This window comes from Condylura cristata, unplaced genomic scaffold, assembly GCF_000260355.1.
Source record: "Condylura cristata isolate star-nosed mole 26May11 unplaced genomic scaffold, ConCri1.0 scaffold00007, whole genome shotgun sequence".
Classification (NCBI taxonomy): Eukaryota; Metazoa; Chordata; class Mammalia; order Eulipotyphla; family Talpidae; genus Condylura; species Condylura cristata.
Window position 1 is genome coordinate 56,217,533 of NW_004567108.1, and position 10,600 is coordinate 56,228,132.

Here is a 10,600-nt window from a genome sequence, read left to right on the forward strand (position 1 = left end):
GTCATGGAAAGAAAGCCAGGCATACACAAGAGTAGAGTGAAGTATTATATAAAATAAATATTTCATGGTCAAGAAGGTACTGGCAAAAAAATAAAATGGAAGTCAGTAGGAAAAATGTTCTTTGCCTGTTTCTCCAATAGCTAATTACCCTTTTCATCATCATATAATTTTTCTAAAAGTCAAATATTGCATGGATTTCTCAATATGCTTTTGATATTCTTTCAATGAGAACATATTTCCAGGTGATACAAATTTAATAAAACTTCCCATAAATAAAGTTTCTGGGTGACAATTGTGTGTTCTGAAACAAAGACAGCAAAATAATGCTGGATGTCCAAATTATTGGACTGAATTTCAGACCAAAGTTTATTGATGTTATTTTCACAATTGTATGTATTAATATTTAAATTCCTTAACATGTTATTTTCTTCAACATACCTTATATATCTCTTTCATTATTTAGATATATACAATAGGCATATGCACAAGTAAATAAATATATAATAGATTTAATGGGTGTTCACTGATTGATTTATTGAGACAGACATAGCAGGGACGAGTGTCAGAGAGCACGGTAAGTAGGGATACCGCTAAACGCCAAGTATATTCATAGATTTCTTCAGTGTCTCTAACACCAGTGTGGTGAATGACTGCCATCTGGTGGTCAAACTCAGTAAAATTTGCATGGGTTCACGTACTCCTGAAAGAGGGACTAGTCAATGAATGCTGGCCGTCTTCAAGGCTAATACTTTTAACCCGTTTAAACGTTTTCACGTCTGTATCATGTCAGGTATATGAAAACACCTGCAACATGTTCTCTGCCAAGAGTCACTATTTTCTCACCAGAGAATAGTAAAACAGGAAGTTGTTTAATTTTTTTTAAGCCTGGGCACTGGAGGAAGCACAAACAAGCTTACATAACGTCTTTCACATTATTTTGCATATTTTGTTAGTCTTTTGTTATTTTAGGAAATAAATTAAAACTAAGTTCATATTTTAAAACAAAAGTTAGCTGTATGGTGTTAGACTGAGAGAGGTGCGTTTGACTGCAGTGACCTGAGAATTTGAGCGCAACTCTGTCCACTGGAGGCCAACAGGTGCCTGTTTTAGCAGCGCCTGCTAAGAACTGTTCTGACTTGAATGTGGAATTCAGCCCAGTGGTTAAATTCCAAGTGATATATCCATCAACAGTGGGGTGACTAGTTCAACGAACATTCTTGTGAGACTAGTGCTGGCATGCAAGTGCCCAGAGCAGTGTTTGTGGGCCCAGAGTTCACTGTGGCCAATGAAATGGACTAGTGACCTAGAAGAAGTTCTACTTAGAGCAACTGATCATCTGAAATGATTAGTTACACCACAATAATTATATCACAAACCATGGTGCTATCTGCAAAGCGCTTACAGACCCAGTCCTGGGCCAAGTCATAAGCTGACAGATCTGTGCACAGGCTGCAGGCCTTCTGCATCCTGGACACATGAACACGAAATCTGAGTTTGAATCTCTGCTCATGAAGTGGCTTGACCCTGAAATATCTGACCATGCTGTCATGGTCTTCAGTGAAGATATCTACAACATACATCCTCACAGAACACATGCACTAGTCTCAGCTGCCTGATTGGGCAGGTTGCAGCCTCCGCCATGGACTTGTGATGAGACCTTGGATGTGTCCATGACAGAATTCCAGCCCAACCTAGTCTGAGAACCACAGCCCTCATCACAGACACCAAAATTCCTTTCTATCTGGTCCTTATGCCCCTATCATGTCAGCTGAGAAGACCTTCCATGAGGTCACCATGATCTGCTTCAAGTTGGGCAACTACATGGCTGAGGATGACCCCATCCATGGCAAATGCATGGCCTGCTGCTGTGTGCTGAACAGGGGTGGATGTGGTTCTGAAAGCTTAGCATCCAGCTTGTGGGTGCCTAACTGGAATTAAGATGGGCATCAACTATCAGACACCTACCATCATCCCCATGGAGACATGGCGTGGAAGCAGCTAATCCAAACAACTGCCATCACTGAGACCTAGACTTGTCTGCCACCCTGCTGGACCAAAACGTTCAATCTTACATCTACCTAATGCACCTCTGTGCTTAGGGGGAGGAGTGAAGATAGGGGTCCTCTCACAGGCCAGGGAGGACCTAGCAGCACTGGAGAAAGATTCTGAAGGGGCAAGCATGATTCTCTGGAAGCAGAAGTCTAAGAGAAGAATACTAACTGGATAGTATGACTGGCAAACAGGCATTCCTCTCTCCTGTTTTTTCTTGCCACCCCACCTCACTGCTGTTTTCAAACTGCTTATAGTCTATATTAAGGGATTAAAACCACAACTCCGTGAGTACTAAAAACCACTGAATTTTCACTTTAAACAAGTGAATTTTATGGTTTGTAAATTATAGCCATTTAATCATTTTCAAGCCAGGTAATCATTTTCAAGCCAGCATTGTCCTTCTCCAACTTCCAGCACAACTAGGCCATGTAAAAATGCATTTATTATTTCCCTCCAAATACTGAATCACTCCTGTTACAACTAAGGCCTCAGTCGCTGAATCCCCTAGGTACACATTGCAGGTACCCCACTTCTGCTGAGTGTACTTCCTTCCTCCAAGTTGTCTTACAACTTTGTCTTTTTTGTTTAGGGAGGGGTCTACCAGATATGGGAAAGTTTTTGCTGGATGCGAATCCATTTCCCACAGATCAATCCTTGTGTCTAATGAGATCTACTTGCTGTGGATTAACCCCCTCCCTTAGCCTGTTCCCACTCCCATTCCATTCTGAAGTTGATGTGCTCTCTACTTAAGCTTACTCAGCTCATATAGTTTAGTGTGTGAAGATTCAAAACTGAAGGACAGGGAGAAATTGAAACTAGCTATGGGAAGAGCTGAAGATTCGTGAGGGGAGAACAGAAAACATTCAGCTTTCTGCCTTTTCACTGACTTCACTGTCTACTCTGTCTTCTCTTGTTAGACATGAACTTCTAGTCATTTATCACAGTTGGAATGAAATTCTTTACCACTGGAGCCATTTTTCTCCTTTAAGTGAATTGAAATGTCATTGCTTGAGAAAATCCCTATGTCCCAAAGTCCTTAACAATTTAAGTATCTTAATAAAATTATGTACAATAATAAAACTTATAGATTCTATTAATCACTGACAGCAGTTCAAAGAAATATTATGACTAAAAAACTAATAACTTCAAATCTGTGAGGTGGAATAAAATATATTCTCAAGAATTTCCAATTCTTAGTCTGGAAAAAAGTACTCTCTTCAGTTTAAAAATTGCAAATTCATGTGAAGATAGGAAATATTAGACTAATTTCAAATAGTCTACATAAATCACATTGGATTGTAAATTCCTTAGCAAACACAAAGTGCTATGTGATTGAAAAAGAATAGGTTACTGCAGAGACTTATATTTTGCTTCATTCAGTTTCTACTTATGGATAGGAATGAGTTGCCTGCTTTATTTGCAGTCCTGTAAATGTGGAATTATCTTCAGCTGTATCTAGCAACAGGGGAAAGAATGCTCGGCTATGATCATTCATAAAGCTAGGAATCTTGTTTGAGCATCTGTTTGCTCTGCCAGGAAATATAAATAATGCCACAAGTATGTATAATCAATCACCAGACACTTTGGATCGCTGTGGCAATGAAGATTAACAGGAAGTGTTGGCAAGTCAATGGCAAGTGCTGATCTCTACAGCAAAGAGAATATCTTGGCCTTCCCAAAAGACACATATTAATTAAACTATTTTTTTTTGGAGAGTTTTGACCTGTACATAATTAATACTGAATTTTTTTTAAAGATTTATTTATTTGTGCATACAGAACTGGGGTACAGGCCAGAGGTGCAGGGGAGGTGAGAGGATTCACCAGAGACAGAGTGGGGAGCAGAACGGGCCGACTGACGAAGTACACTGCTGAGGGGAACAGTGGGCGGGTCAGGAGAGTTCTACCACACAGTGTGGGTCACCTCGGGGTCAACTCATGCAGAAGTGGCTTTCTATTCTTAGTGCTGCATGTTAACCCGCTTTGCCACCAGGGAAGGCCCTAATACTGAATTTTTATCTATAGAACTCCAGATTTTTATATCTAAGTGTCTGCTTAACAGATCCACTTGAAAATATAAATATCTCAAATGAAACCTGTTCAAACAACTTCTATTCTTTCCCGAATGAATCTGGTCTTCCTAATCTCCTGATCTAGTGATTGGCAACTCCAGATTTATGCTAGTTTAAAGTCATCAGAAGCTCCTCTCTTCCGCCAAATATATATATATATATATATCCAATGCCAGCAAATTCTGTTTATTATTGCTTGAAAATATAACAGATACTAACCATTTCTTACCCTCTCCATTGATAGAACATTATTTCTCACCTGAATAACTGCAACAGCCTTACAACTAATCCCCCACTGGCTTTTTCAGCCCATTCTCATTCCAGCTTCCAAATTGACTAGTTAGAACAATAAGTTAGATCAGGCTCAGCGGGTTAATGCACAACACTAAGAAGTTAAAGCCCCTTCATGAGTTCAGTCCGAACCCCAGATGTGATCCACCTGGCTCAGCTGACCTCTCCTAGCCTGCCCACCGCTCCCCTCAGCAGTGTACTTCATCAGTCGGCCTGTTCTGCTCCCCACTCTGTCTCTGGTGAAGCCTCTCACTGCCCCTGCACCTTTGCTTGTACCCCAGTTCTGTATGCATCAATAAATAAATCTTTAAAAAAAAACACACACACACACGCACAATAAGTTAGTTCATGTCATTTTTCTCAACTATCTTCATGGAGCTTCCATCTTACTTAGAATTTTAAAAAAGGTTACATAAGTCATCACCGATGAGGCCTGAAACAATTTATTCTGGTCCCCTCATCGCTTATTATACGCCCTCTTGCTGTTTTTAAGTGCTCTGGGCTCCTTACTGTTCCTCAAAACACCAGGTACAGAAATAGCAGTTTTGCTTGTGCTGCTCCTTCTCTCTAGAATGTCTTCCCTCCTAGGTACACACATGGCTTCTCATTTTTCCAAAACATCACCCAGGCATGATCTTTTTCTGTAAGTTGATTTCTTTCAGTTCCCTATTGTGTTAATCCATGTATGTGTATATATATATATATATATATATATATATATATATATATATATATATTTGTTTTTCATGGGATAGAGGAACTTTTATTATTTTAAGATTTTCTTTATGCATACAGAACTGGGGTACAGGCCAGAGGTGCAGGGGCCATGACAGGATTCAAGAGAGGCAGAGTGGGGACCAGAATAGACAGGGTCAACGAAGTACACTGCTGAGGGGAGCAGCGGGCGGGTCAGCAGAGGTCTGCGGAGCCATGTGGGTCACCTCTGGGGTGGGGATTGAACTCAGCACTGAAGCTGCTGTGGTCAGCTTGCAGTGCTGTGTCCTAACCCATTACACCACCAGAGAGGGCCTGACTTTTATTATTTTTAAAAGAGAATGCACACATTGAGAATGCACATACAGAGCCATTTCTCGGTGCTCTTCTACTTAAGAAATGCAACAAACTGGAGATGATAATACCCAAGTAACATTGCTGACTCATCATCCAGGATATAGGTACACAATCACTCACTTAATTGTATGCAAAGAAGATGAAACATCTTCGCTTGTATTGTACACTACTAAAGCTGGAGCCCAGAGAGGGTAAGACTGCACATCTTTCCTTGATGTGGAGATGGTCGCCCTGAAGTCCTGTTTTGTTTGTAAAGACTCACCCTTGTTCAGTTGGTTGTCCTTCCACTGTCCTTCCACTCAGCTCACTCCTGAGCTCAGTGTAGTGTTTCTTTGTAATCCTTTCCCTCCTTTTGTTCCTGTGCTTCCTAAAATGCTCTATCAAAATGGCACTCTGTTATTGTCTTAGCTATTCCCTGATCTGGTAACGCTCCACATCTCTGCCGTGATCACACCAGTCATTGTCAGGTCGCCAGACTTGGATCACCAGACTTGGATCACCTCAGCTTAGATTCTGTACCAAGTGAGAACAGAGTTTCAAAGAGGCCTATCTTGAGATGAGTGAGAAGTTGTTACCTCTGTAATTTCTTTTAGAACCTTAATCTCTGGTCACTGCTTTCAACATCTCCCAAGTGGATGCCAACCTACATTTGTGTGGGAAGGAGGTGATATTCATGAACAAGCTCATCATCTGTTTCACCATTTTCCACAGTGGGTTTTTAAAAGATTTATTTGTGCATACAGACCGGGGTACAGGCCAGAGGTGCAGAGGCGGTGATCACATCCATAGCAGATTTTAAGAGACTTTTAAGTTCCACCTCCTTCTGCCTTTGAGATGTCATAGGAAGGAGGTGGAGGAATAAGCTGTGTTATTTTCATGAGGTATCCTCATGTGGTAGCACAAACTCTGCCACATGATAGCATCAGCACTGAGTTAATTAATTTACACTGTTTTCAAGCCTACTACAAATGTTCTAGATGCTTGTTGGGGTTAATACTTTCAAATTTTCATTTTGCCCGAATAAGAGCTACAGTAATATTCTGGCATCCTGCTTATGGGGTTCCTCTCCCTTCAACATTTTATCCTGGATTATCCAGGAATCAGTGGGTTTAGAAGTCTACTTCCATCTCATGCAGATACTTGCTGATTTTGTAGAGCCAGAGCCATACAGCAGCAGCAAGTCATTTTCAGAGGCTGCCATCTTCAAAGAGGCCATCCATGTATTCTCTGAAGATGTATGTATTAATTTTCACTGCATTATAATATTCCACTGTATCATGACACTATCCATTCTATTGATAGATATGTATGTTGAGTCCAATGTTTTGTATTATAAAAAAAATTCTCCAATAAACATAGTTCTTGGGGCACAATTTCTGGATTATAGGTTTATGCATTTTCTACTTTGTTTATATTATTAAATTGCTTTTCTAAGTAGTTATATCAACTTACAAATTCACCAGTAATGTCTAACTGTATTGTCTAACTGTATTACAAGTATTTTAAATTATTTCTAATCTAGTATGTTTTATAAAGACTTTTATTTATGAATACAAGAGCTGTACTATAGGCCAGAAGTGCAGGGTGGATGGTGAGAGGTTTCACCAGAGACAGTGGGAGAAGAACAGGAAGACTGAAATACACTGCTGAGGGGAGCAGAAGGTTGCATGACAGAGGTCTGTTGTGCCATGTGGGTCAGCCCCCTGGCTGGGGATCCAACTCTTGCTGCAATGGTTGCCAATAGCTTCATAATGTTTCGACTTAACCTTTTGCGTCACCACGGAGACCCCAACTAAGGAGGCTTTATATCATACCTAATAGTGGTATAAATTTTCTTGCCATTAAGAAAGAACAAGAAATATTGTCTGTATCAGCAATATTAGTATTAGTATTATAATATTAGCAATATTAGTATTAACAAAAGTTAGGATAATCAAAAGGACTATGTGTACACAGGTCATAGGAACACCCAGACAATTAGCAAGACAGCTGTATTCACTCTTAGATACAAACATGAGAAAAATTACTGGAAACCCAGAAGAATATTGTAAAATAGGAACTGATATTCAAATTTGAAGCACTCAGGGTAAAAAAAAGAACGAAGATGACAAATACCCCTACTTTTTTTTTCTTTCTCCTCCTGATCTTCATCCAGGAATCCTCATTGGCTAAATCCAGCTGGAAGTCAGTGGGAATTGACACTCTGCTGATTATTAGTGCATAGTGGCCAGGACCCTGAGCAGAGTGCAGGATGAAGGATGGAAAGTTGGTATATAAGGGCAAAGGATATTTGCAGGAGCCATTTTTATGAAATAATTGTTTAATGCTTCGGGCTCATTTTTACATTAGTTTCTTTCTCATATTAATTTATATCAGCTCTTTGTGTGGACAATTTGCTTATATTGCAAATAAGATCAATTTTCCTTCTAATCCTTGATTTTGTCTTTTTTGTTGTCTTAATCTCCTGTCTGGAACCTCCTATATAATATTAGTTATAATTGTCTTGTGCATGATCTCAGAGAATATTTTCAATGTTTACTTCATTAAATATAAAATGCTTACTATAAGGCTTTTTCCTTAATAACATATACTTTACTAGGATAAATAAGTGCCCTTCTAGTTTGTCAGGAATAAAAAAAAGTTCAAGTAACAATTAATATTCAGCACTTTTCCCCCCTTGCATATTTTAGATCAACAGTATACAAACTTCAGTCCCCTCTCAACCTCCCCCATGCCCAAGATCAAAATCAGCTTACTGGCTCCCCCTGGTGGTACAGCGGGTTAAAGGCAGCACTATGAAGTTAACTGCAGCCGCTTGGATCCCCTGCCAGGGAGGGAGCTGACCCCTCCAGTCTGGCCACTGCTCCACTCAGCAGAGTACTTTATCAGTCTGCCTGTTCTGCTCCCCACTCTGGCTCGGGTGAATCCTCTCACCACTCTGCGCCTCTGGCCTGTACTCCAATTCTGTATGCATAAGTAAACAGACCTTAAAAAAAAAAAACCCACATAATTTTTGGAAATAAAATATATTGGAAAATACTACATAAATTTGTTTGGGTATATGTGGCTACTTTCACATTATAATTCATTGTGTAATTCACACTATAATGAATTATGTAGCTTCAAGTAAGACTGTGCAGCTTGCAAAGCTAAACACATTTATCGAGCTAGCCTTTTGCAGAAAACATTTCTCAGTTAGTTTTTATATTTCATTTTACATCTGATCCTATAGTTTTGCTGGCTACTTTTAACTTTATCTACCACAAATCCGGGTCCTTTCTGCTCTATTCCCCTGGAGGTTGATCTCCACTATCCAAGCTCTCCCCTCCTACGGTAGGTTTCCCATTGGGGCTGACACCTGAAAGATACTAGTGGAAGATGGGAGGGTGGTCCTATCATTGGTCAGTTTTGACAACCATCACAGTTCTCTTCTGTTCTGGTTTGGGCAGAGGCCACATCCCTGTGGCTACAAATACTGATGGCTAAACCCTCTTCCACATTTCCTTCTCTCCCTGGGCATTTGCTCTCCTCGCTCCAGCAGGTGTGGAGGATTCTGACTACTGCTGCGTGTCCTACCGTCCGTTGGAGATTCCAGTAACACTTCTTTAAACAGTTTCTTAAATTATACTTACAACCATTTTGTGTATTTCACCTCTTTCTGGTCAGGTCTTTTTAAACTGGAGGCACTTAGTTATATAGATATTTTTTCAAATGGCAACTTTATATTTTGAAAATCTGCTTATTTTGTTCACAATGCATATTGTAGCAGGTCACTGGATTGGAGTTTGATATATTTTTTGGCCATTTGTATTTATGAAAACATGAGCTGATACTTCCTTTTCTCATTCTGTTCATTGTAGACATAGCTATCAAGATGTTACTTTCATAACAAGACTTAAGGAATTTTGCCTGTTTCTACCCTTTGAATTATGTTGTAAGATTAAAATTATGTATAAATGTTTAATTAAAACATCTAACTTATTTCTTGTTGAGCTCTTTTGCAGTTTTAATTTTCTAAAATTCATGCCTTTTATTAAGATTTCAAATCTACTGCAATGATGTACTGTTCTCGTCTTTGTATATCTCTATCACACATCTGGTTCTCATCCTTCTTCCACATCACAATGTTGTTTATACATTCTCTAGGTTTAGTTTTTTTTCTAATTAGCCTTGCTACATTTGTCTCAATTTATTAGTGTTTCAAAGAAACAACTTTTGGCTCAGTGCATCCTATTACTATATTTATTTTCTATTTCATTAATTTCTATTATCATCATGATTCCAAACCATCTGCTTTCTTTAGGTTTATTCACTTGTTCTATTTTTTTTTTGTCCACATTAAATTGGACCCTTAGCTCATTACTTTTAAATCTTTATCCCCCCTCCATGTAAACATTTAAGTTATAAATTTTCCACTAAGAAGTTTGAGGATTTATCTGGTTACAATGTAACCACCCCATCACCCCAGTCCTTTTCTTCTGAAATTGGAAGATAACCCCTGCTGAGGCAGGTACCTGAGAAGGAGATTCCGGGCATGAGAGCTTGGTCATTGTGGAGGGAGAAAAAGCAGTATAGACTTCCAAGTCCTAATGTGCTTCCCCACCCAAGACTCCCACTCCCACACACTCACACTTTATCCCACTTTTTTTTTTTTTTATTTATTTGTGCATACAGAACTGGGTTACAGGCCAGAGGTGCAGGGGCAGTGAGAGGCTTCACCAGAGAGAATGGGGAGCAGAACAGGCAGATCGACAAAGTACACTGCTGAGGGGAGCAGCGGGGGGTCAGGAGAGGTCTGCCACGCCATGTGGACTCCTCCAGGGCAGGTGGGAATCGAACTCATGCGGAAGTGGCTTAAGCTTCCTAGTGCAGTGCTTTAACCCGCTGAGCCACCAGGGAGGGCCTTTTTTTTAAAGATTTACTTATTTATGCATACAGCACTGGAGTGCAGGCCAGAGGTGCAGGGGCGGTGAGAGGATTCACCAGAGACAGAGTGGGGCGCAGAACAGGCAGATGGCTGAAGTCAGGACTGCTGAGGGGAGCAGCCGGCAGGTCAGGAGAGGTCTGCTGCGCCATGTGGGTCAGCTCCTGGTCATGGATCAAATTCATGCGGAA